This window comes from Panthera leo, chromosome B4 (genome assembly GCF_018350215.1).
Source record: "Panthera leo isolate Ple1 chromosome B4, P.leo_Ple1_pat1.1, whole genome shotgun sequence".
NCBI lineage: Eukaryota > Metazoa > Chordata > Mammalia > Carnivora > Felidae > Panthera > Panthera leo.
Window position 1 is genome coordinate 125,144,636 of NC_056685.1, and position 27,476 is coordinate 125,172,111.

Below are 27,476 nucleotides of genomic sequence, written 5' to 3' on the forward strand. Positions count from 1 at the left end.
ATCCTGCTCTGTGCTCTCTTGGTATGGCTACTTAGCTCGGCAAAAGTCAAGAGACTTGATTACAACCCACACCTTTTGATTTCCAGGCTTGAGCACTGGCACCTACATCACAATTTCACAATAAAACCCGTCGGGTAATTGTTAGGTGCTCACCAAAGTACTAGATACATAGGGTGGTATAAGAAAAATAGAAGGCATATGGCACTGACCAGCAAAAGCTCAATGATTCACACAGACTCAACAAGTGTTTGGCTGGCCCCAAATCACAGCAAATCTTGGCATCCCATCTGAACCTGGAGGCAGCCACTGGGGGGCCTGAGATGGAGAAGCACTCATACATACAGGTAGAACTGGCCCCAGTCCTTGTCACTAAGGCCCGTTTCTTCCCTGCTCCAAACTAATAACTGCTGTAACTATTTCCCCCTGATTCAAAGCTGCCTCGTTTCCATTTGATTTCACAGGGTTTCAAACAAGGAAAGGAAACACAATGTGATTCCTGCCCCCCATGTACTACCTATCGCCCCGATTACAGTGATTACTTCATAGGCAAACACGAATGTGTCCCAAGTGGTCCAATCAGGCCTATCCCCAGGATCACTTTTTCCACACAGGAGTTAACATGGTAACATGCAAGACTGGAGCCCATTAAGTGCCTACCTGAAACTCGGGCCAACGTAAAAGACAGAGTCTAGACCTGAAGAAATAGACTAAGACCAGGTCCTGGAAAACTCATTTGAATGCCTAGATCCAGGTGTACCTATCTTTGAAGTCAAGTGGTCCTGGATTTTAAGTTACGTTATTCAATAAATGTAGTTTTTTGCTTCAAGCAAGTTGGATTGGGCTTCACTTAACCTCCATGGAAAGAGTCCTGACAAATTAGATGGTCATAAAGAAGGGGAGGCTGTACAGAAATGGAGAATGACATGAGCAAAGACTTAGAGGCAGGGTTATAGGTTTGGGGGCATCTCAAGCATATTCATCAAGACCATAGAAGATAAACGGGGAGGGGGGCACATATAATGAAAAACACTAAGTGATAGTGACTTGGGCTTCACCTGAACTTCTGAGAACCCAAATCCAGAGGCAAAAGGAGGAAAATACATGCCTGGACCCAAAGGCATCTCATAAGCTGGCTGGTCCAGTTACCGTTCTCATTCAGGGAAATCCCTATCGTATGCCAGATGCTGCACATCTGTGGTTCGCATTGTTCCTTTAAAGAATAGCATAGATTCTTCCCCGGGCAAGCCACACATTTTCATTAGCTGTGGTCAGGAGGGAAGCGTGCTCCTTCAGACAAGTTTCAGCTGACAGACTGCTCTGGGGCACGTCTTTCAGGGAAGCTGATTCATCTTCTCTGTCGGCTGGCTGGGGGGGATGCACACCTGTGTCCTGGGATGACTTCAGAGAGAGGGGAGACAAAAGACCACTTTGGGCTCCAGCTGCCTCTGCAGACACTCCTGCAGTGGGGCGGACACAAGTGCAGCCATGCCTGGTGGGCAGTCAGCACCGGGGCTGTTTATGTTCAGCTCCTGGGAACCACCCCCCCCCTCCCAATGGGGACTCTTCCCCTGAGTTCTGTCCCAGCCCTCAGCTTGGGTCGGGGGGAGACTGACTGACATCTGGGCTTGATTCGATCCCCCACTTATCCACCTCTCAGCCATCCACACGCTACTCGTTCTTCAACTATTGCAGAAAGCAAGCTGTTCAGAGATGCTTTGATGGTGGAGTCCCAAACAGGGCTGGAGGTGAAGTCACAGCAGGCCCACATTTAATCTAGAAGAATTCCGCTAGATGTGGTTGGCGAGAGGTAGAAAAGAGAGACCAAAAGAGAACAATATGTTATGGACATGACTTGACCTTCCAACCCACTTAGACGGCACCTGCTCCAGAGTGACTTTGAGAAAGCGTGTCATCTGTGCTCTCTGTGTTCATACGCCTCTCATCACCCACAGCCTTGCTTTGCTGACCACAGTTGTCAGAGTAAGTAGAGCTGGCTGCTGTAACAAACAATACCAAATCCAACAGGCATAACACAATGGAAGTCACAGGGTGAAGTGTGTCTGGAGGTGCTCCTTAGTGACTGTCCTCTAAGCAGTGATGATCCAGCACCTTCCATCTGTGACACTGCCATATTAAACACTCCAGAGGGAGATGACAGCTGCTGCTGGCTGGATTCCCCAGAAGCAGACTCTGAGGGTGAGATTAGAATGCACGATGTTTATCAGGGAGGGAGGGCTCCTGGGATCAACACTTGTGGAAGGGAGGCAAGATTGGGCAGAGGGAGAAGATGAGCTGCATTGCAGCCCCAAAATAGTCTCCGGGAGCCCAGTGGAGAATTCTGGAACTGGGTGGCCTCCCAGAGATGCCCTGCGTCGGGGCAAGGTGGTTATGCTGTGAAGCTTCGGTGTTACCAGTCGGTGAATGCAGATGAGACCACCCTTCCGCAGCACTCCCAGCAGCTGAGGAATTAAATTTTCACTGCTAAAGAGGAAAGCGGGTGGTGCGTCAGAGCAACCACTGCAGGGGGACTAGAGCAGATGTCCGTGAACTTTTGGTAAATATTTTTTTCCCCAGGTTTTCCCCCTTCTAGTGTTTTTAATTTTAATTCCAGTATAATGTACAGTGTTCTATTAGCCCCAGGTGTACATTAGTGATTCAACACTTCCAAACCACAGCCGGTGCTCATCGCAAGTGCCCTCCTTAATCCCCATCACCTATTTCACCCAACCCCCCACCCCACCCCCTGTGTGGTAACAATCAGTTTGTTCTCTATGGTTAAGAGTCTGTTTCTTGGCTTGTCTCTCTCTCTCTCTCCTCTTACTTGTTTTGTTTCTTAAATTCCACAGGTGAGTGAAATCGTATAGTATTTGTCTCTTTCTGACTTACTTCACTGGCATAATACCCTGTAGCTCCATCCACGTCATTGCAAATAGCAAGATTTCACTCTTTTTCTGGCTGAGTAATATTCCATTATATATATAATGGAATATATATATATATATATATATATATATATATATATATATATATATTTCTTTATTCAGCTATCGATGGACACTTGGGCTATTTCCATAATTTGGCTAGTGTAAATATCACTGCTAAACATAGGGGTGCATGTATTCCTTTGAATTAGTGTTTCTGAATTGGGGGTGGTGGTGGTAAATACCCAGTAGCATATTTACTGGATCATAGGGTAGTTTTATTTTTAACTTTTCAAGGGATCTTCATATGGAGATTCTGTTTTCCACAATGGCTGCACCAGTTTGCCTTCCCACCTACAGTGAAAAATGTTCCTTTTTCTCCACCTCCTTGCTAATGCTTGTTTCTTGTGTTGTTGATTTTAGCTATTCTGACAAGTGTGCCGTGATCTCTCACTGTGGTTTTGATTTGCACTTCCCTGATGATGAGTGATGTGGAGCATCTTTTCATGTGTCGGCCACCTGTTCGTCTTCTTCGGAGAAATGTCTGTTCATTTCTTCCGCCCATTTTTTAATTGGGTTATTTCTTTTGGGGTGTTGATTTGTATAAGTTCTTTATATATTTTGGATACTAACCCTTTATCAAATATTTCATTAGCAAATATCTTCTTCCATTCAGTAGGTTGCCTTTTAGTTTTGTTGATTGTTTCCTTCACCGTGCAGAAGCTTTTGATGTGATGTAGTCCCAATAGTTTATTTTTGCTTTTGTTTCCCTTGCCTCAAGAGACACATCTAGAAAAATGTCGCTACAACCAATGTCAGAGATCTTTCTGCCTGTGCTCTTTTCTAGGATTTTTATGGTTCCAGGTGTTTAATCCATTTTGAATTTACTTTTGTATATGGTGTAGGAAAGTGGTCCAGTTTCATTCTTTTGCATGTGGCTGACCAGTTTTCCCAACACCATTTGTTGAAGACAATTTTTCACATTGGATATTCTTCCTTTTGGTACATATTTTAGGTTTTGCAGGCCATGTGGTCTCTGTCACAACTACTTGTGTCTGCTCTTGTAGCATGAAAACAGCCAGAGGCAATGTGTAAACAAATGAGTGTGGCTGTGTTCCAATAAAACTTTATTTACAAAAACAGGCAGCAGGCCAGACTGGCTTGGGGCCATAATTTGTCAACTCCTGGGCTATCGAATGACAGAAGTATTTAAAATCCAACACTGACAATGACGTAGATCACTCCTGTCCATATTCCATTGGCCAGGACTCAGTCACATGGCCCAATTTCACTGCAAAAGGCTAGGAAATGCAGTCTTCCTGTGAGTCCCAGAAGAAAATCAATGAAATTTGTGAGCATCCAGCCAGACTCTGCCAGTGCGATTCTTGTGTTGAAAGCCATTTTTTAAACATGATACAGACCCGAAATATATTAAAGCATTCTACATATCTATTACTAAGTAAAGTAGTATCCACTGTACTTCAAAGGAGACTTGGGAGATTTTCAAGAGTTCTTTTCATGGTGTGTGAATTTTGCTCCACGCACCCACTTGGGAACCTAATCCGCCTGTGAACTGTGATTCTACGTCAAGTGAAATGGTGAAGGGCCAAAGAGGCAGGATCTAGATAGACCCAGGTTTAGAGCTCAGTGCTGCCACTAACCAGCTCTGGGTAGCCGGTCTCATTTCCTTCTTGATCCTCAGAGTCTCTTGTTCTAAAATGAGATGCTAATAGGGCCCGCTCCATGTGGTTTTTGGAAGGACAAAAGTGCCACTTAGCAGCTGGCACATAGTAAGTACTCAACAAATGGGAAAGACCATCATCAGTTCTTCATTAAGAAAGGGGGCATATAATATAGGCGATCAAAGTCTGCTGGGTGACGAGAGGCAAGTTTGTGCATCTCCCCAAACCTGTTATTACATTTGTAAAATAATCAGACAGTCCCCCCAGATGTGAAGTTGGGATGAGTAGGAATTTCTGTGACTCTAACAATTAAAAATAAATACAAAATGGTAGTAATACTTACCTGACAGGGTTGTTGTTGGGAAGATAAAGCTTACGTCCATAAGAATGCCTTGAGGGCAGAAATATGCCACGCAATATAGTAGGTTCTGGGGAAACAGGCATGAATAAGTTGTTTTATTGGTTATCTATTGCCACAGAACTCATTAATTTAAAACAACAGTTTAAGTGCCACAATTCTGTGGGTTGGCCAGGTGGTTCTTTGACTAGTTTCACTTGGGCTCACTTACGCAGCTTCACTTAGCTGGTGGCTTGGTTGTGGATTGTGCTCAACAAGGACATCTGGGAAGGCTGTGTTCCATGAGAGCAAGCACAAGCCTCGAACAAGCTTCTGATTACATCATGATTGCTGACATCGCATTGGCCACCACAAGTCACATGGCCATCATGTGAAAGGGAACCACATGAGGGCATGGATACCAGAGGAGGAATTCATCTGGGACCGTTATTGTAAAAATTTACCACAAGTACCTTATATGCTCTTAAGAAAGCTGCCATGAAATGTCCATCTTGCTCCAGTAGACTCATTATTTTCCACAGCCCATCCTCCCTGACATCTCTAAAGGAAGCATTGGTAAAAGAACCATCTAGTGAGCTTGCATAAAATTGCGTAAGTCAGAGAAAGACAAATACATGACTTCACTCATGTGAGGACTTTAAGAGACAAAACAGATGGACATAAGGGAAAGGCAATAAAAATAATATAAAAACAGGGAGGGGGACAAAACAGAAGAGACTCATAAATATGGAGAACAAACAGAGGGTTACTGAAGGGGGTGTGGGAGGGGGGATGGGCTAAATGGGAAGGGGCATTAAGGAATCTACTCCTGAAATCATTGTTGCACTATATGCTAATTTGATGTAAATTTAAAAAAAAATTGCATAAGTCAGACTCTCCACCTAGAACATCAGGCATCATAATGTCTATCTCACATCATCAGATCACTCCTATTCAGATCCCATTGGCCAGAACTCAGTCACATGACCCAATACAACTGCCAAGGAGGCTGGGAAATGTGGTCATCCTGTAAGTCCCAGAACTGAGAAATGGCTCAGCTTTCACAGAGACTCTTACACTGATGTTACTTCTGCCTCCACAGGTTCCTTCACACTCTGGGAAGCTCATAGTAGGATCTTCCTTTACCTGTTGGCATGGCTTGGCTGACAGTGTAGCAACTAGGAGGACGTAGTAGGATCTATGGAGGTTGGACAGTTGCCCAGGCCTCAAGTAGGTTGGGTTCAGGAACATCCAGACATTATACCATGGCCCCAAAGTCCTGGACATGAGCCCCTCAAACAGACACTGGGTGGGACAGCCCTGGAGAGTGTGTCTCTCCTTACATTCTGGGAAAACAGTGTAGGAAGATAATTGGCTTCACTGTTTTTCTATAAAGGTAGCATGTCATGGAGTCAACTAGGACTTGTCTCCTCTTACCATTACAAAGGACGAGGACACTTGGTTCTTGGGGGTAACCCCTACGTGTCCAGGGAGTATCCCACATGGAGTTTCTCCTCCACTTATTCTCTACTTCTCTTGTCTCTCTGCAGACCTATAATTCTCTCTTTTTAAGCCATCCCCTGTATAGTATCTCTGCTCTGCTGTTTCCTAGACATGCCAACCCTCCTTAAAGATTAGGGGGGAGGGGTATCTCACAGAATGATGGAATTGAGGGATATGAAGGAAGGCAAGATAATGAAGAGATAGCCAAGCTAAGAAGACTCAAGGGACAGAGAGAAAAGATATTTAATTGGTAGTACCAACAAAATTCGGTGATGTGGGGCTCTTGGCCTATTTCCTACCCAAGGCCAGCTTCATAATTTGCAGGCCTCAGTGTAAAATAAAAATGTGGGATCCTACTTAAAATGCAGGAAGAAAATTGCCATCAAAGGTACTAATTGTTGTTTTTTTCTCTTCTTCTACAGTCTCTCTTAGGATTTTTCATGGTACTTTTTATTTTCTATTTATTGTCATTCTAAGTAAAGAAAAAGTAAAAATTATAAATTAGTAGCATGAATGTACCATTCACCTTTATACTGCTCACTGTCAATTTTAAAGTTTTTATTTATTTATCTATTTTTGAGAAAGATACAGAGAGCAAGGGGGGGAGGGGCAGAGAGAGAAGGAGACAGAATCCTAAGTAGGCTCAATGCTGTCAGCCCAGAGCCAATGCAGGACTCAAACTCCCGAACCATAAGATCATGACCTGAGGTGAAATCAAGAGTTGATCACTTAACCAACTGAGCCACCCAGGTGCAATGCCAGGTTGTTGTTTTTTTAATTTTCAAAAATGTTTTATTTCTTTTTGAGAAAGAGACAGAGAGACAGAGTACGAGAGGGGGAGGGACAGAGAGACAGGGAGACACTAAATCTGAAGCAGGCTCCAGGCTCTGAGCTGCAGCACAGAGCCCAATGTGGGGCTAGAACTCATGAACCGTGAGACATGACCTGAGCCGAAGTTGGATGCTTAACCTACTGAGTCACCCAAGCGCCCCCAATGTCAATTTTAAATGCAAATAGAAGAGCATTTAACTCCTATGTATAACCATCAAAGGTGCACAATTCATGCCTCTTACTTGCATACGTACCTCGTTTTTACCACAACAGTAGAAATGCTGCACCAAACTAACTCAGTTACTTTCATTTCTTAAATCACCCATCCTCTACCCAGAATTATGAGTAAGGAACAGAAGGAAAAGGAATGATAGGTTGCCTATGTTTTCCTTTCCTTCTGTACCTTCATTTTCAGCTTAAGTAAGGATCTGATAGGGTTCCTTGGTTATTTGTGGTTCTTAGAATATCATTGTTTTCCTTCTGTGTTCTAAGAAAGTTGTTTTAAGTGGAAGGTATGGCTTCTGGGGGTTGTCGGTGCCCTCATTTGGCCAATCATAGATGTGCTCACCTTGTGCACCTACATTGTGCTCACTTTGAGAGTCTCACTGAACTCTTACTCACCATGAATCTACTAAAATTTGTGCTGGGGACATGACAACTACTATATGTGAATGGGGGGACAAGGAATGGCAGACATGCAAACTGGGTGTATTTCTTCTGCTCACACACGTGCTTCATTGTCCAATCCAACTTCACTTAATTATTGGGAATTTCAAAATGGCAATAGGAGAGCATTAAACCAAGCTCAGGAGGGCTCATCCTTCTAAGCAAAGAGCTCTGCACATGCCCACGAAGCTGAAATAGGCATTTGGAATTTTCACAGGCACCTCCATCTAAATGCATCCCAAACTGATGTCTTGATCTACCCACTACCACCGCCATCAAATATTCTCCTCATCTCCTCTTCCCATCTCAATGAATGGTTCCACTCTCCACTGTCTTGCTTAAGTCACGCACCTGGTAGACACCTTCCTCTCCCTCACCACCAGCCCCTCTCCTCTACCACATCCAATGCATTGCCAAATCCTATTGATTTTCACCTCCAAAATACACCCCCAATCTGTCCACTTGTATTTATCTCCACTACTCCTAGTGTAAGCCACCATCAACTCTTACTTGGACAACTGTAATTACCTCTTAGTTGGTGTCCCTGCTTCCATTCCTGGCCCTTACAATTCATTTTCCACATGGCTTTCAGAGTGATCAACATAAAATGTGAAAATGAAAGTGTGTCAACCCCTGCTGCTGAAATCCATTCCTTAACTGGCTCCTTCTGATCCTTGAGATCAGAAGTTCAAGTGTTCAAGTGTTCCTTCCTCAGAGAGGCCTTCTTGGGCCCCCAATATAAAGTAGGCCTGCCCTACACCTCCCCCATTCTTCTCTCTCAGAGAACCTGTTCTTTCCCTTTGCCATGCTTATCACCACTCGAAACTATATATTTGTGGGTGTTTCTCGAGCCAGCATATAAATTCAAAGAAGAAAATGCTCTGTTTCATTCACCACCTTATATACCCAGCAACTAGCACAGTACTTGGTCCTTGGTGGGAACTCAAACCTTTTTTTTAGGAATGAATGAATGGACTCATGAGGTCAAGGAGAAGGAAGAGCCTAGGCTACCTCCCAGACCTCTGGCTAAAGAGGACAGGGAGCTAGTGGTGGCACACAGAGGAAGGAGCGGTTCTGAGGGGAAAATAATCAATTTGGCAAGAGAATGAGCTGATGTAGGTGAAATTGTCTTATAAGCTATAGATATCATAAATGCGCAGTAGGAAGTAACAGAAGGCAGTTCCTGTTGGTGTGAATTGAGGTGAACATATCATCAAAACCAGTGTACTTTAAGAGTAAATGGGACACTAGAAATAATTATGTTTGGGTAATAGGATAAGCCAAGACTAGCCAGGCAACAGGACGTATGGTCACCCTAGGAACAGATTATAAAGACAAAGACACAGGTCTATGTTATAGGGCCCAAGAGCAAGAGTGCCCTGCTTTGGCCAAGTGCCAATCCCCTAGTTCACTCTACTAGGAGCAGGGGGAAGAAGACCACTTCACAGACATGGTTTCCAGGTAGTACAAGAAGCCAGGTAGATTTGATCTAAAAGAAATCAGTCATAAGATGTTAAGGCATTCCAACTTAACTGGCAAGGCATGATGGCACATTAAATAGGTGGTAGTTGAATGTTTGCAGGCTCCAAGCTGGGAAAGGTAGTCAGGGAAGACTTCCTAGAAGAGTTGCTCCTTGAGAGATTGGTAGACTTTGGACGGAGGCAGACGAACTGGAAGAGTGTTTCAGGAGAAGGGAACACATGAGCAAAGGGCAGGAGGCAGGAAAAATGAAGTTAAGTTGGTCATTCTCATTCATCCTTTGATATTATCACCCCTCACCACCATGTAGCCCATAGTTCCTTATTGTGGAGTCTTTTCTCCAGTAACAATCTGTTCGAGGATTTGAAACCTTGATCCTCATCATCGTCCTGTCCCGTGTGGGTGAGCAACCAGAGCAGCTGACCGTAACTGGTGTCATCTACGGGGTCCGGGGGTCCGGACCTGGGACTGACTAATTAATGAAGCCATTTTAGGAGAAGCTGTTTTTTGACCAAGATGTCTATAACAGAGTTTTTCCAATCATGCGTGAGTGGGTCAACCAGTAACTTTTTTTTTTTTTTTTTTAGTAATATAAAATAGAGTGGAAGAGAACATTCCAGAATTTATTACAAAAGTAAGGGTAAATATTGCTTTGTAAAACTTTTGTTTCAGTCACATTCACATGGATGTATGGGTCATGCTCACAAATATTTAAGAACACTGCCTGAGTCAGAGCCTTTTTATTACCTCCTCCTCCCGAAGAAATGGCTCCTTGGGAGAAAGCGGGCTGGAGGTCTGTGATGGTAACTGGATGCTTTCCTAAGATTCAAAATGCAGACAGAAGAGAATGCTCCAGCTTTTGGATTTTGCATTCTAAAAAGGAGCCAGAAAAGCATGTCATGGTAAATTATAAAGTGCTTCTGTTACCTTCCTTTCCTTCTCCACCTCCTACCCTCCTTCTATCCATTAATAGGTTCATCAGTGTGGACCAGACAAAACAGAGATGACACAGGCTGCCATGTAATACTGACGCATGGAGTGGACACAGTGACTGATCATGACCCTTAACCGTCTCTCTAAGATACAAAATGACCAGACCTCCCTCCCGTCCATGAACAGATCAACGCTAATCCTCAGACAGCCATGCCAAGCCTTTGGGTTTCCCAGGTTGCTCAGGGTGAGCCAGAGACTGATAAGCAAGCTAAGCAAATTCCCAGGGTTCCAGCTACTAGGTCAAGTTCCTAAGAGCCAACGGATCCTGCTGTACTCTTCCCCACCCATGGAACATTGCAGCTCGGGTCACTGCACAGGCCGCTGAACAAATGCCCAGTTGGCCCGTGAGCCACGCCTTGATCGCTTCACTGTGGGAGGTCAGTTTCCTTTTCCCCCAAGAATCCAACATTGAACTTCCCAGTCCGTCTTTTCTCATTATATAAGCCAGCTGTTTCCTGCAGCCGCCTGCTGGGATGAGAACACTGGCCCCAGGACCGGTCTCTCCCGCAGGCCGTGGCTATGGCCTCTGTCCTCTTGGATCTCCGTTTCCTCATCTGCAAAATGGGACAGCCCTCCCTTGCCTTCCCACAGGGCCGTGGGGAGGATCTGGTGGCCTGGTTGCCACTTCCTTCCCCTTCTGCGAGCGAGGTGGTGGTCGTATCATAAGCCACTGCTCCTGTCTGCCGTCTTGGGGGAGCCCGAGGGGTGGGGGTGAGAGAGAGGCTGGGGTTGGTGCTCACGCGAAACGCTGACCCAGGGATACCTCCATCGTACTTGGCCCCCGGCCCACCCACAACTTCCCCAGCAATCTTGCCGCTGCCGCACCTTAAAACCACCCAGCAAGAAAAGGGGGAAAGTATTTCTCTCAGTGAAGCCCTCAGGTCCTCCCTCTGAAACCAGAGCTTCGGGGAGAGCAGCGAGTGAGCGGTGACTCAGTGTTTAGTCTGTGGCATTTCGTGTGCGGACGGACTCCGGAGGGTCTAGCTAAGCTCCCAGCGGCTCTAGGAGGGGTCCATGTGGGAACGAAGCACACTCAGAGGGCGGCTGAGCCCGGCACAGCCGAGGCTGAGGGGAGACACCCGTCCAGAGTGAGTGAGGACAGAAAGGTTAAAAGGTAGCCCTGAGTGGGCGAGTTGGGGTCAGGCAGGGGATGGTCTGGGGCCAATCAAGATAGACATCCAGGCGGAAACTTCTGGAGCCAACGTGAGGCAGCTTGGCAGCCAGAGAGTTTCTTCCCCCCCATGGATCCCTGGCAGGGAATGTCAACAGCACGGGGTCTCGTCAGGGCCCCACGCGTGACCGAAGCAGGGGAAGAGCTGCCGGCCCACCTCAGGCTTCCGGTCAGACCCCCCACCTCGAGCCCAGTGAGCAGGCAGGGATGGTGCCCCCACATCGCAGCCGCTCCAGACGAGGAGAAACTCACATGAGAAACATCTGCTCCTCTTCATGGGAGTAAAATGGCCTCTGTGTGTGCTTGTCTGTTTCCTCGTCATGCCTCCCCTCTTCGATCTCTCTTTCCTCTTGACTTTTGTAAACATAAAGTGTGGTGCCAGGGCTCGCAAACCAAATCCCAGAGATATTGGGGTGGGTTTGACGTGTCATTTGCTACCGCGAAGGCCTGCTTGCCGGGGGAGACATGTCTGCGAGGAGAGGGAGGGAAGGAACGGGGGGCAGGGAGCACGTCGGAGGTGTGAAAGGAATCCAGGGAACGGGGACGAGCTAGGCTCACACCTTGGAGATGTCACCACCTTCTCAGCCCATGTGCTTAGTGACAGCTGTGGAAGCTTTGCTTGGTCCCATCCTTATGTGGAAACCTCCTCAGCCCCAGGCCATGCCTTCCACCTGCACCTTATTTCATCCAAAGCCTACTGCCAGGACTCAGCAAGTCATAAATAACGGTAAAATAAAGAACATCCAGTGGACGTTAAATAGTTCAATAAATCAGGCTAACTAGACTTCTTCCTGCTCTCACTGGAGGGACTGGTCACAGCAAAAGCAGCTGTTCCCCGCTGGCCACTAGCCACTCCCTGCATGGCCACGCCATGCATTTGGACTAATAACTCGATCAGTTTGGAGCACCCATAATTATTTCCTTCTAACGTTATTGCAAAGTCTAGCTACTCTCTCAGGCTCTGCCTTTTATCTCCTGGCTTCCCATTTCCCACTTATAGGAGACCAGATATACTCCTGCTGATGACCCAAATGTCTTCTGAGGAATGTCCTTCTGATTCAGAGACTGAAATGTGAAAAGAGAGTGGTGTCCTGAACACAGAGGTCACTCGCTTACTGGTCTGGATAGGGGGAGATATGACGAGGAACAAAATAGTCCTTGTGTCATAGCAAGAGAGAAGGTGCTTAATCCCCTTCCTTCAGAGCATATCATTTTATCACTGCCTGACATCATAGTTTATGTTTTATATGTATCTTCTTGCTGTTCCACTACAAGGTAAGCTCCGTGAAGGCAGAGACCTTGACTTTTAGGGTTGATTGCTCACTACTGTATTCCAGTGCCCCAGACATTGCCTGACACATAGTAGGCATTTGGTAACTATTCATCCAATGGATGAATGGTTGAATGGACCTCTCTGATCAGATTGGATCCTGCATGACAAGTAAAATGTCTAACCACATGCACACAATGAGCACAGATATGCACGCACACCCACACACAGGGGGTAGTGAGGGTTTGTGAGTGAGTATGATAATGATTCTATTAATTCAGACAGTCATGGCAAAAAGTCAAGCTCTTCTGTGCCAGGGATTGTGCTAAGAGTTTATGAGCATTGACTCAGTCAATACTCCCAATGTCTTGTCCTATTTTAAAGCTGATAGAACTTTCAGAGAGATTAAATGACTTGGCAAAGTCAAGACTTAGTTAAGAGCAGACCTGGGACTTGAAATCAGGTCCATCTGCCTATAATGTCCCTACCTCTTAACCGTGATACTTCCTCAAAATCATCTTTTCAGTCAGACACTCATTGTGTTCAGCAAAACACTATTAGATGATTATTATTTGACTTCTCATGGTTGCCTTATCTCCACTACTAAATTAGAACTTCCTAGTGAGGGACTATATCTTATTTCTTTATTACATTCCAAACAAGACCTCGTACTCTGACCTGCACATAGCAGAAACACAATGCGTGTCTATTCCATTAGTTAATTAATATAACCATTGGGTACATAACAAAAGAGAAGTCAACCACAGATGACACCCAAAGAAAGAAAGAAATGATAAGATGAAAGTATCAAAATGGCCCTACCTGGTGGGAAACCTCTGGTTGCTAGGGTCAAGTTTTATTCCTCTTTATATTTTCAATTGTTCACAAAAGTCTTGGCATCATCTTTGATGCATGAATTAAGAAAAACTGGTTCACAACCTGTGAATTTCAGAGTAGTGGAATTAAAGAGTCTTGAGGGGTGTTTTATCTAGATATTCAAAGGCTTTGATGGATAAGCACCTATTATGATGCCCAACATACAGAAAATACTCAAACACCTTGTTGAATGAATCAGAATGGTATCTGACATAGAGAGAGGATTCAATAACTGGTTGCCAAAATGTACGATTAAATGATTTTTGCTGGTCTAATAAAAATGTCTCCATTTATCTAGTCAGGCACATTTTTGCATTTATTATTTCAGTTAATCCTCATATCAACTCTATGGATCAATAATAATATAGGAAACTAAGGGAATGGCCTGGGAAAGAGGGCCTTCACAATTCCATCTAGGCCTTGTCTGATGTATCACCTGTATTTTACAGGTAAAGAAACTGAGCCTCAGAAAAGTTAAGTAATTTGCTTAAGGTCCCACAGATATAAGGGGTGGATATATTGAATTGAACTGCTTGACTCCGAAAGTTTAGCCATGATGCTTGGTCCTGTCCTGTCGGTTCCTTCTGGCAGAAGTGCTATGTCCTGGCATCATAATAGTCCTGGGAAACCCCTAAGCCAGCTACTGGAAAGAACTTCAGATACATGGCAGTGGCTTAAGGTGGCCCTCAGTCTTCTAACTTCCCCAGTGTTCCACAGCCAGAGTCCTCCCTGCTCTCCCTCCTTGGCAGTAACAACTTCAAAGCATGGGAAAGAACACACAACAATTGAGGGCTCTTGGCCCAGTGAGGTGTCCAGTATCCAAGTTCTTTGCTTTTGTTATGTAATTTAGGTCTCTCGAAAACATATGAAGTGGATATTGATCTTATTCCCATTTTATGGAGGAAAATACTGAGGCTTAGGGAGGTTAAGATATATGTCTAAGTTCACACAGCTGGTAAGTGGCAGAGCTGAGTTCAAACTCAGGTCATCTGGCTTCCCAAACTCTTAAGCACCATGACTGCTTTATTTACATTTATGGTGTTTAGAAACTACCAGTTAAGACATTACTGTTGATATAATAATTATAATCATGGCAATCATGTAGTTACTTATTGTTTGCAAGGCATTTCAAAGTGTATTCTTCATCTGATCCCTCTGCTAGTGTTATGGAATGAGTAAAATGCCACATTTTACTGATAAGAACCTGAGGCTAATGCAGGGAAACAACTAAAGAACTGGGAATTTGAACCCAGGCCTGGATGATTCCAACAACTGGATAACACCAACACCCTCCTGGTATCCCTGTCCTTACCCTTAAATTTTCTGGCATTCTTATTTTGATGTTACCCTTGCCCTCGAAGTTGTACTACACACCTCATCTGCTCTCCATGTCTTGTACTGTATATTTCTTGGGAACTACAGTCAGGAAGATTACAGGGAAATACAAAGACTTGATGTTGATGCCTCAACCCTCTACCTTCTACTGCACCGATCAGCCCTGGTTGTCTGCCCTGTCCCACAAAATTATTAGGGCTCCGCTCTCACAAGGACTTTAAAATAGATGGACGCTGGGGCGCCTGGGTGGCGCAGTCGGTTAAGCGTCCGACTTCAGCCAGGTCACGATCTCGCGGTCCATGAGTTCGAGCCCCGCGTCAGGCTCTGGGCTGATGGCTCGGAGCCTGGAGCCTATTTCCGATTCTGTGTCTCCCTCTCTCTCTGCCCCTCCCCCGTTCATGCTCTGTCTCTCTCTGTCCCAAAAATAAATAAAAAACGTTGAAAAAAAAATGTTTAAAAATAAATAAATAAATAAATAAATAAATAAATAAATAAATAGATGGACGTTGGAAGGATGCTCCTGTTCCACCAGAATGCATTTGGTTAGAAAAAATGTGATATGGGGTACCGTCTCATTAACGAGCAGAATGGCTTCATCAAGTAGGATCTGAAATCATCCCTTTAAGCAACTACTAACCAACAGAAATAGACGTAAATATATGTGCAGAGTAAGAAGTGCAGATGTTAAGTGGAATGCCCTTTAGCATGTAGGTTTAGACCCTTTCAAATTATGTTACAAAATCTATAAAAACCTGTTGGAAAATGAGTAATTCAAAGAGATGCCTCTGGGTGTTTTCCAGAATAAGCAAGTTTTGTTGTTATCATTAGAATCAACATTGTCAGAGCGAGTCTTACACATTAATTGAACTAGCAAATGCTTCTGAGTATAATTTTAGCAATCAACGAATTATATTAATAACCCTTAATGTCTGTATGAATTTATGGCATGCAATATTTTTTCACATATAATGTACTGTTTTGTCCTTACCCCAACCATTGAGATCTTTCCATTTAGATAGAAGAAAACGAAGGTTCAGATCTGAGATCCCCTGAATTCAAATTCATTGTTTTTATTTTTCTATTACTCTTAAATATAATAATAATAATAATAATAATAATAATAATAATAGAAATTAAGGGAATGGCCCGGGAAAAGCGATATTCTTTCCCACCCTTACAGTTCTGCCTGGGTCTTGCCTGATGTATTTTTCTTCTTGTATTTGACTAAGGATGATGAAAAATGAGTTAAATAGATGTGATTCCTCCCTTCTGGATGATTACATTTCGATAAGGCAATAGTGATGCCCATCTAAAGAGTATGTATTTCTTCATTCATCAAATACAAGGACATGGGGCTTTGCTGGCACCTAAGGAGGTCTTGTGAAAATTACAAAAAGGCTCTTCACCTTCTGAGAGGATGTGACCCCAGATAAAGACACAACTACCAACCAGCAGAGCACTGGTCAAAATTTTAGCCCCCACTTGTCCCTCAAGCTAGATACCTTTGTCTAGTGTACAAATTTCACAACCAGAGGCAGAGACTCACATTCTAGAGGAGGAGGAGAATATATGTATAAATAGATCATTACAGTGATGCAACAAATTTCATTTAAAAATTTTTGAGAAAGACACTACAAGAGAATAAACTAGGAGTTCCATTCAGAATTTTACTTTCATACTCTTGCTGAGGTTTGAGAAAGCCCAACTAGTGATGTCCTTTTTTCCCTTCCTCAGAACCAATTGGGAGATAAAATTTAGAAATAAGCTGTTATCAGAGACTTTAGGTCGATGGATAAGTAGACTTCTTCATACTAAAACCCCAGAATCAGACTAATTTACCCATCTGGTCAGTTGCAAACAGTTTCAGATTTTCACTGCATACCGCCCACCTGGACCCACCCTGGGGCCTAGCCATGCCAAACTCAATTTTTGGAGAGGCCCAGCAGAATGTGTGCTTCCTGCAAAGTGAATTATATGCCAGAGAAAGCGGGAAGAAAAGGTGGAGACTCTCATTCCCAGTCACCTATCCTAAATTCACAATTTCAAACATTTGAAAGGCTGGGAGCTCTAACAGAGCTTCTCCTCCATGGAAAGAAACACCAGACGTGAGGAAGAACTCCCAGTCTACCCCACTTCCCATTTAATGAACAGAATGATGTATTCATTCCTATTCCCAGAACCGGACCACAAGCAGGGGCCATAGCTGTGCCACTTTCCATTTTATCTCTGTGGTATCTAGTAGGAACTCATTAAACATCTGTTGAAAAAAATGTGTTGACTGAAATGATCAGAAAGGCTTCCAGAAAGGAAATAACATCTGGGTTGAGCCTTAAAGAATCAGTAACCAAGAAACATCAGTGATTAAGGGGATTTGGAAGTCGTTCAATAGGGTCACAAGATTTTGTGAAAAGGGGAAGATTGGAGGCAGCACGGGAGAAAGCGGGTCATAAAATGCCTTGTGTGCCAATCAAGCAAGAATTGGAATACAAAGAAAAATAAACAAGGATGAACCATAGATGAATGTAGTAAGGTCTGGGTTCACATGATAGTAGATGTGACCTTATGGGTATGCCTCCTCCAGACCTCCTATTCAAATACCCATGGAGATGCTCCAAAAGGTAAAAACATCTTCAACAGGGTGAGCAAGATAAGGAAGCATAGTAAAGTGCATGGTTTCTGGAAGCGATACATATGGTAAAAATTTTGAGAAGAAACTAGAGCAAGGTAGGGAGTCAGAAGTGCTAAGTTGTTGGATGGTGGGGGTGGAGCAGGTCGTAACTCTTTCCAGAGTGTTTAGGGTAGGCCTGCCTGAGGAGGTGGCATTTGAGGAAAGATCTGAAAGAGCCGTGGGAATGAGTATCTAGGGGAAGTGTGCCAGGCAGAGGAACAGCCAGGGCCAAGGGCCTCTGGCAGGGTGCACCTAGACATTCCAGGAGCAACACAAGGTCCAGGGTGGTTGGCGTGGAGAAGGCAAGGGGCGGGTGGGAGGAGATGAAGAAACGGGGCAAAAAGGGATGTCACCACAGAGGCCTTGAGGACACTTGAAAGGCCTTTGACTCTTCCCGTGCAGGAAACTGGAGACTTGGGGGTTTTAGTAGATAAGGGTGTGATGTGACTAAGTCTCTAAAAGGGTCACTCGGATGCTGTATTGAGGCGAGACCATGGGGGACCAAGGATGGGAGCAGGGAACCAGTGTAGGGAGCTATCACAGTAATCCAGCTCAGAGAAGGCGGTGGTTTGGACCACGGTGAAAGACGGGAGATGGGCTTATTCTGAACCTATTTTGAAGGGACAGTCAGCAGGATCTCCTGATGGATTGCTTAGAGGTGTGACCGCAGGGTCAAGGATGATAACACCATTTGTGGCCTGAAAAACCAGAGGGGTAGAATTGCTGTCAAATGACTAAGTTTGGGAAGACTTTGAGGGAACAGGTTTAGGGGATAAAAATGTAGTGAAGTTTTGACATGCTGAGTTTGAGACATCCATCAAACATACAAACGGAGATGTTGGGTCTACAGCTGGACATTTGAGTAAGGAGTTCAGGTGACAGATGCCTGGGATGGAAGTTTCAGTTTCAGAGTTTTCAGCATGTGAGTGGCATTGAAAACCATGAAGCTGGATGGGATTATCAGGGGAATGAGTGTAATCCAGAAGACCAAGTCCAATTCTCAGAGCTCTCCAACAGTAGCAGAGGAGGGAATAGCAGGGGAAACAGGGAGGGAGAAGCCAGAGAAACAGTAAAACCAAGAAGGTGGTACTCTGGAAGCCAAGGGAGGAAGTAAATCGAGAAGGAGAAAGTGATCATCTGTGTAACATGCAGCTAATAGGCCAAGTAAGATAAGGACTAAGAAATGACCCTTGGATATGGTCTCAGGTTAGGCAATGGGGACCCCAACCACAGTACTTTCAGTGGAACAATGGGGCAGATCAGAATGGGCTTAAGAGAAAGTGGGAGAAGAGAAAGTGGACACAGAGTATAGACACCTCTTAGAAGGAATATAGCTGCAGAGGGAATCAAAGAGTAGAAAGGCTTTGGAAGAGCAGGATCATGAGAAGTTCATTTGTTTTTAAGACGTAAGGGATAACAGCACATGTGCATGTTTGCAGATTTGATCTAGCAAAGAGCAAAGATTGATAAAGTAGGGAAAGAGGGGAGAATCATTGGAGATACTGTCGAGTGATTGGTTTTAGATTAAAGCCTGCGTAGCACATTTAGTGTAAAGAAAGGGCTGGCAAAGAAGATGGGACGGACACTTCTATGGCATGGACAGCAGGGCAGGTTGGTCATGGAGTAAAGGGCTGGGGGTGAATGGGGACACTAGCTAAATACATTACGGTATTTCTGAATAACCAGTGTACGTATTTAAATTGAAAGTCCAAAACTATAATAAAAACTAAGATGTATATGGCTTTACAAAAATATACAATATTGACGGTAATGACAAGAAGAAGCTGGCTCTATAACTCAAATTTAAACTTAAAAAAAACTAGGAAATACGTGGTAAAGGGAGGCAGAAGGTGAAAAGATAAACAAAACTCCTCATGGATTCAGGGATTAAAAGCAATGGACCCTCAACTCTGATAATTAGAGAAATATGGATTTCAAGCATATTTTATAATTTCAGAGATAACAAAATCTGTAGTAGAATATAAAATAAGTATTTGAAATTTGGATGCCCTAAAATCCAAGAAGTCTGATCGCTTTTCCCTATAAACCACATGGGACAGGCCAAAGCCACGCCCAGAATGAGGCCCCAGGAGTTTGAAGGCTCTGCCGGAGAAGCAGGAAGTAAGTAGCTAAGCAGCTTACTTCACTTTTATGTTTCCTTCCAGGGGATTTGAATTATTTGTGAGATTTGCAAATTTGAAGGCAAGCAAAACCCCCCACATATCCACTGAGCAAACAAGGACAGGTTCTGTCACCTGTAGCCATCATCAGTGTCATATAGATTATAATCTTGGGGCATCTGCTGAGTTTGGCTGCAGGAAGATCCCTGCTCCTTCTTAAAGACAGTAAGAAGCCCACATTCCTCTTCTCTGCATTCTCAGAGAGCCCTGCTCCACCCACCCTCCCTTCCTCTCCTTCTCCCCAACTGCTACCCTTCCCTACACACACACACACACACACACACACACACACACACACAGCCCCACTCCTTCCCAACACACAAGCAGCTGGGTTCTCATGATTGGAACGATACGAGGTCTATTTATTTTGGGTTAAGAAGAAAATGTTTATAATTCACAAAGTCAATGAATGGTTTCCTAGCAACTTCTTGTACAACTATTGTGAAATAATATTCCCTTTCTTTCTTTCTCTCTCTCTCTCTCTCCTTTTCTCCCTCTCATATCCTCTTCCTGACCACCGAGGATTCGTTTTTTTTTCTGTTTTAAATAACAGAACACATTGAGGGTTTTATAAAAACTGGGAATCTTTCTGTAGGAAATACATGTAAATATGTACATATTCACTCACAATTCAATTGTGATGTACTCAATTCCATTCACGATTCAAGGAGTTCATGGAATTCCTGAAACCTACCCGGTTAATAACCCTGTCCTACACACAGGTAACATAACATTCATTTTCCATCCCTCTCATCCAGACAAGGAAAAAACAAAACAACAGCACGTGGTTATCCCTGCAAAAATATGATGGACTCCACTCACTTCAGAATATTTCTTCCACCCTTCCCCAACATTATTCGTTCAAACCCCAAAGCATCAGTGCTCCTGCCCAGAGGGATCTGATCTGCCTGCTTCTGCCTGCATTCCCCCAGCCAGCAAGCATTTGGGAAATGGGAACATACCTTATGATGGCCTGAGGAGAATGCCATTAACATAGGCAACTCGAAAGCCTTCCAAACCCAATAAAAATGGCATCAGTGGTCTCCTCACCCGGCTCCATTTCACAGGCTCATCACCACTGGGTGTTGACCATCTGTGAGTGCCCAAGAGCCAAGGCCAAGTGCAGAGGCTGTACTGCCCTGGACCCTTAACAGAGCCCAAAGTTGACTTCATTGCGTCATGAGGCCCCAGGGGCCTTTTAAATGTCAGCTTAGATCCTTGGTCACATCAGTGTCACCAAGTTGGAACATCTTGATCAAATCCTTTACAAAATGAAAAACACATTGAATAAAAGAAGATATTAACAATTGTCTTGCCCTGAATATTCTTCTTTAGTTCTCCTCAGAAACAACCTTCTGAAATATCACTTCAAGGAGCCAATATGGCATGAGGATTAAACAGGTAGCCTCTAGAGTCAGAGTAACCTGGTTGGAAACCCATTGCCACCACATATCGGCTCTGTGCCTCAGTTCCGTCTGTAAAAGGAGACCAATAATGTTGAAAAAAACCTCTAGTATAGGGTTGTCATGTGGATTAAATGAGTCACTATGTAGAAGACACTTGAAACAACATCTGGCGATAGGAAGTGCTCAATAAATATAAGCCACCACCACTCTTCCCATTTTACAGATTAGAAACTAAAGCTCAGAGGGCAAAGTGACTCTCTCAAGATCACACCCCTAAGCTACATCTCTAGCAAGTGATTCTAAGGACTGGGGTCACAGCCAATCTGTGATGCTTCCAATCTTCCTTGAACACCAAACCCTTCAAAACGATCGCCTTTTTAAAATCAGTCTTTGTGATACTGCATCATTCCTGTGATAGTACTGCCCAAAATGCAAACCTGCGTCTTACTATAAGGAAACATCACACAACCCAAATTGAGGGCCATTCTTTAAAAACAACTGGCCCATACTCTTGAAATATGTTAAGGTCATGAAAGACAAAACGTGAGGGCTATTCCATATTGAAGGAAACTAAAGAGACATAACAATCAAGTTTAACACACAGTCCTGGATTGGACCCAGAACCAGAAAAAAATTTTTTTTTTGCTACTAAGGATGTTATTAGGTCAATCGGCTAAATTTGAATAAGGTATGCAGGTTAGATATAGCATTATATCAACATAAATCGCCTGATTTTGGTCATTGTAAGAGAATGTCCTTGTCACTTAAGAAAATATACATTGAAGTATTTCAAGATAAAAGGACACCGTGTCCACAACTCCCTTTCAAGCAGTTCAGAAAAAAAAAAAAAATATATATATATATATATATATATACACATATACATATATATACATACATACACACACGCACACACATGGGGCGTGGGGGGAGAATGACAAAATAAATGTGGCAAAACGGCAACATTTGGGGAATCTAGAAGAAGAATATGAGGGAATCTTTGTGCTATTCTTGCAACTTTTCTCTAGATCTGGAATTATTTCAAAATAAAAACATTTTGGAAAAAGAAACACAAAGAACCAATCTTCTCCCTGCCAGTGATTGCCCCTGAGCATACAAAGTGTGGGGTAGAATTTCTCTGCGGCCTCACCTACAGATACAGCTTCATTCCAGAGAAGACTTCCTTGTTGATGTTAACACAGTTGATTTGTTTTTCCAAGAGAAGATACTCCACCACCACCCATTGGACCCTTATAAAAAGAGAGACATTTCAAAATTAGAAGGCATTATTCTCTCTTGTCCAAGAGGATGTAGCAATTTCTCACTCCTTTTCCCCACTCCTGAAAACTGTCCATGGTTACACTCATCACTCGACACCCACTGACAAAACCCTTTTTTGTCTGCCAGATTTTCACAGGCTTCTAAAGAATGCGGCGAATTTGCCCTGCCTGACTGTGGTTCATTTGTGCAAAATTCCTCAACCCCCTTTTCCATTCACACTTTCATCGTCCGTGCCCTTTTGTCCCATAGGCCCCTTAAAAACAGCACCACAGAGTGAGTGGATGGTCGGGGCCAGGGGGGAGGCCGCAGGCCGCTGAGTCAGCAACGGTAAACACCTACTGGCTACTGCCAACTGAGCCAGCCGGGAAGGAGGCAAGCCTGGCCCGCCCTCACAGAGCTTCCACTGGGCAAGGGAAGTGGAACCAAAGTTTGGGGGGTATTGCCGAAGGGAGATGCAAGGTGCTGGGGGCGGGGGGGGGGAGCTGTAGAAAGGGAGCCGACTTATCCTGCCCAGGTCAAGGGAAATCCTGTGCCATGGATCAGGGGGAGTTGGGTGGGGAGTGGGGAGCAAAAAGAGTGTTTTCCACTCATAAGAATAAACACCTGTACTTTTTTGGAAACAAAACAGCACCAGGGGTAGAAAAAGGAGTGATTCTTCCTTATCTTTTCACCCACGGGGATACCTATTCTCAAACTCCGTGTGCACTTCCCCTCCTACCTCCCTGCCACCTGGGGTCACCTGGCCACACCCAAAGCTGGATGGCCAGTGGAAGGAGAGCACTTTGACTGGCACTCACCAATCATGATTCATCCCAGGGCTGGGTAAGGGCTCAGCCTCTCCAGAACAGCACAGCCACCATAACGCAAAGCCAAGCTGTTCTCCCGGTGGTGGGTAAGGTAGCCCTGGGGCTGCTGGGTAGGAAACCAAAGGTATCTGCCTCGTCCTAAGCCAATGTCTCCAGCCTTCCCTCACAACTCAGACAATCCGGTTTTGCATACAGCCTCAGGGCAGTGGTCCTCCAACCTAAACACGCATCATTATCACTCGGAGACAGAAGCTTCTGTGCTTGGCATCCTTCCAGATTTTGCCTTACGTACCACTTTATCAGCTACTCATTTGTATCTTTTATAATGAAATGGTATCATAAGTATAGCCCTTTCTTAAGTTCTGTTAGGTCATTCTAGTGAACTATCAACCGGGAGAAGGCACAGGGGTCATGGGAACCCCCACTTGTGGCTGGCATTGAAGAAAGGGCAGCCTTGGTGGGGAGCTTGCCCTTTAACTAATGGATCTGATGCTAACTCTGGGTGGTTAGGGACAGAATTGAATTGAATTGTGGGACACACACTTGTCAGAGATCTGGTGTAGGAATGCACTCATTTAATCCTTATATATATCACATTATCATCATTGTCCCCAGTTTAGAGACGAGGAACAGACTGACAGGGTCCCACATTCCCATGGTCACATAGGAAGCAGTGGAGTCCAAACTGAAACTCAGGTGGGGGTCTCTAGAACCTGAGCTCTAAATCCAGGTGACAGCTGAACACAAGGCCAGGGGTACCACGCACCTGTTGCGTATGTGAACGATGCTCCGGTGTTGCGCCACGTGGAGCCCCGTAATCACCTCCCCAGTCCGGGTTAGACTCGTTCGGTCATGAATCACCTGGGGCATTTGTTAAAAATAGGGATTCCCAAGGCCCTTCCCCTGAGGACTCTGATTCAGTACGTTTGGGGTGAGCCCTGGGAACTTTTATTTTTAACAGGCTCCCCAGACGGTTCTGACCACCTGGCAAGTTTGGCAAACGTGGTGCTGTGCCACTCTTAGCAGCCTCCTTCCCCAGCTGCACGGGAGGGCCAAAGAACCTGCCTTGCTGCCACCCAGTATTTGTCTGAGTACCTGACACGTCCCTATACAGAGATCCTAAGAGCTGGATATGGTCTCCTCCAGTCTCCACACGTGGCTCAGTCTTCCACGTGGAGGAATTTTAACCAATTAGGCAGTACGAAACCAACGCGACACGGCCAAAGCCAAGCCCATCCACAGCCCCACTCCTGCTTCCTGCTCTTCCTCCTGTGTTCTCCAAGTCAGCAAATGACCCGCCATCCACCCAGACGTCAGGGCCACGAATCCGTGGCACATCCTTCCTGCACTTTCTCCTTCACTCCTCCACTCCTGGTCACCATTTTCTAGCCATTCCTTCCTCCTTTGTGATACAAACCAGCTCGTCCTCTTCTTCCTTCCGCTGGAGGACACCCCACTCTATTTTTCCCCCAGACCTGCTTACTCACCAGGCTTTCCGTCCTCGTCCTTCACACCCACCCCATACATGCACCCTCTGGAGGCAGACTGTATACTCCAAAGATGATTACGACAACATCTCCCATTTCACATGCTCTTCTAGAATCTTCTCACTATTCCAAAAGAGGTAGGGTCTAATGTCCCTTCTCTTGAGCATAGGTACATTTTTGTGACTATTTCAATCAAGAGAGTATGCAGAAGCGATGTTACCTGACTTCTGAGGCGACTTCCTGGTGGTGACTCAGATACCCCTTTGCCCACTGTGACTGACACTCACTCTTGAGATCTTCAGTCTCCACCTGTGCCTCCGTGTCGGCAATCAACTGCCCTGAGACTGCCGAGCCAGGAAAGAAGCCCAAATTTGCCCACACTCAGAGACCACATGGAACGGCCCCGAGGCTACGTGAAGAGAGATGCCTGACAGGCTCTCAGGGGCTCCAGCCCCTTCGGCCACCATTTGGCTGCAACCACGTGAAAGACCCCAAATCAGAATTGACCAGCTGAGCCCCTTCCCAAATTCCTGACCCAAAGGAATTATGAGAGATGACAAAATCATTGTGGTTTGAAGCCAGAAAGTTTCTGGAGTGGCTTTTGCATGCAGCAGCTGCTAACTGGAACCCTCTTTAATGGACACACAGTGGCCAGAACTATATGAAGCCAGAGAGCAAACTATTTGTTACCACTCAGCATGGATATTGAGAGGAAGTGCTTTTGACAGGGGGATTTCCTCCTCATTGAATCCTGTCTTAAAAAAAAAAAAAAAAACAAAAAACAAAAAAACAACTTGGGCTTGTGCTTTGTCTGGATTTGGGCAGATCTGGGTTCAAAGAAACCACTTTGGCTGGGTTGGTTAGACACCACCCTTCTTGGAAACTGCACTGCATTGAAAGAATGAAGAGAGGCCATGGATGAGGAGGGAGAGGAAAAACACACCAGGCAGAGGCAGTAGTGGGGGGGGAGGGGTCCCTATCTAAGGCAAGAAAAAGAGCAATATGTACTCAGGACTGCAAGAAGGCGAGGGGCCCTTAGACAAGTGCCCACCTTGGAAAACCCTGTTCCAGGGGCTTAAACAATTCAAGGTTTATTTTTCTCATTATATTAGAATCGTGTCCATGAGACGCCCATATGATCTTGGCACTGGACAACATCTGTGCCCACCAGCCAGTCTTCAACTGCCCAAACTCGCAACTGTTTAGGGGCTTTTTCCCAAGTCAGAGCAGGTCGCTCTGCCCTCGGGTAGGAGAACCGAAGTGTGCGTTCCACACTGGCTCCCACAGTCCCCTCGAAGGGTGAAGCTCTAGGTGCCCATGAGGGATTGTACTTCATGGCTCACCCTTTATTGCCTTTCTCCCCATCCTTGTCTCCTGTCGCCTCTCCCTTTTCAGCATTTCCTGGGATCACTTACCAAATAAATGACTTGCATTCTGTGAAGCTAATGCAGCAGAAGCAAGATGGGGAATGGCAGGTGCCGATGCTGGAAAAGTAGGCAGGGACCAGAGAGGCAGGGACTTGCTTGAGGACACACAGAAGTTAGAGGCAGCGCTGGAATCGGCCTCGGCCGATTGGGCAGCACATCTATCCATTTCAGGCTGCCCTAAGCTCACTAAGAAGCCAAGAAACAAAATCACAACTTATAATCTTGGTATTTCTTCCTGCAGATGACCTCACCTGAATTCTTACCTCTCACGGCTTCCTCCCACCAAGTAGCACCCACCACAGAGCACTTCTCTGATGCTGAAACCATCAGCAGACCAAAAAGCAAACAAAAACAAAGATTCAGTAGGAGCTGGGAGCGCCTTACAAGTATACCCACATCAGTCAGCTCAACGTCAAAGAAACACCCCAAGTCAGACTCTGCCCAGTGTATGCCTCCTCCATGTGCTAACTGTGTGGCCAAGGACAATTTTCATAACTTCTCTGTGCTTCCTCTGTAAGTACAGATACACTCATAATGCTACCTCGCTGGGTCATTTCACAATAAAATGTACAACATGAACAGGTGCCTAGGTCATGCCTGACCACCGTATATGCTTGGGTAATAGCCAGCCCCTCTCATTCCTCCTACACATTCGCTTTTTCTGAACAGAATGAAAGATCAAGTAGAGGTGTATTGGCCAAATAATGGACTCCATTTGCCTGGCGTTTCTTAGCCTACTAGCTTCACCTGATTATTTCTAGGAGGCTAATACCTCATTACAATAACACTGCACTCTAATACCAGTGGGCCCATAAACAGAGGCCCCACTAAAATAAAACCATTATAATCATGGCTCAGATTTAATCACTGGCTAGTGGGCTCCCCAGTGGTTTGACCAAGAGCCAGGCAATAGTCAAATAATCAAACTGCAGATGCCGGGATAGCAAATCAGCTCAAATTTAAACAGTGGCAGAGACCCAAACTACAGTGGGGAGAAAAGGGGGATGGGGAGGGGGGGAGACGCAGGCTTACACAACGTCGGAATTTCCCTTCCACGGCCTCCCAAGTTAATTGGCCCGTAAAATAACTGGGCTTGTTAATGAATAATAGGCTCGTTCCTGAGAGGCATCTAGGTCAGGCAGTCACTCTGGGCCTGC

General features: G+C 45.0%; 1 long non-coding RNA gene across 3 annotated transcripts; it reads right to left on the reverse strand.

Annotated features, from left to right (window-relative positions):
• Positions 1 to 846: 846 nt before the first annotated feature.
• On the reverse strand, positions 847 to 27,476 carry LOC122223728. Of its 3 annotated transcripts, XR_006204437.1 has the most exons (5): positions 27,352 to 27,476; positions 22,469 to 22,568; positions 4,947 to 5,031; positions 1,651 to 1,787; positions 847 to 1,398 (listed from the first exon to the last, which is right to left on the reverse strand). It is a non-coding gene; the product is annotated as an uncharacterized LOC122223728 (long non-coding RNA). The 3 variants fall into 3 exon arrangements; XR_006204436.1 differs by lacking the exons at positions 22,469 to 22,568; positions 27,352 to 27,476 and adding an exon at positions 5,414 to 5,497; XR_006204438.1 differs by lacking the exons at positions 847 to 1,398; positions 1,651 to 1,787; positions 4,947 to 5,031 and adding exons at positions 9,479 to 9,610; positions 10,167 to 10,292.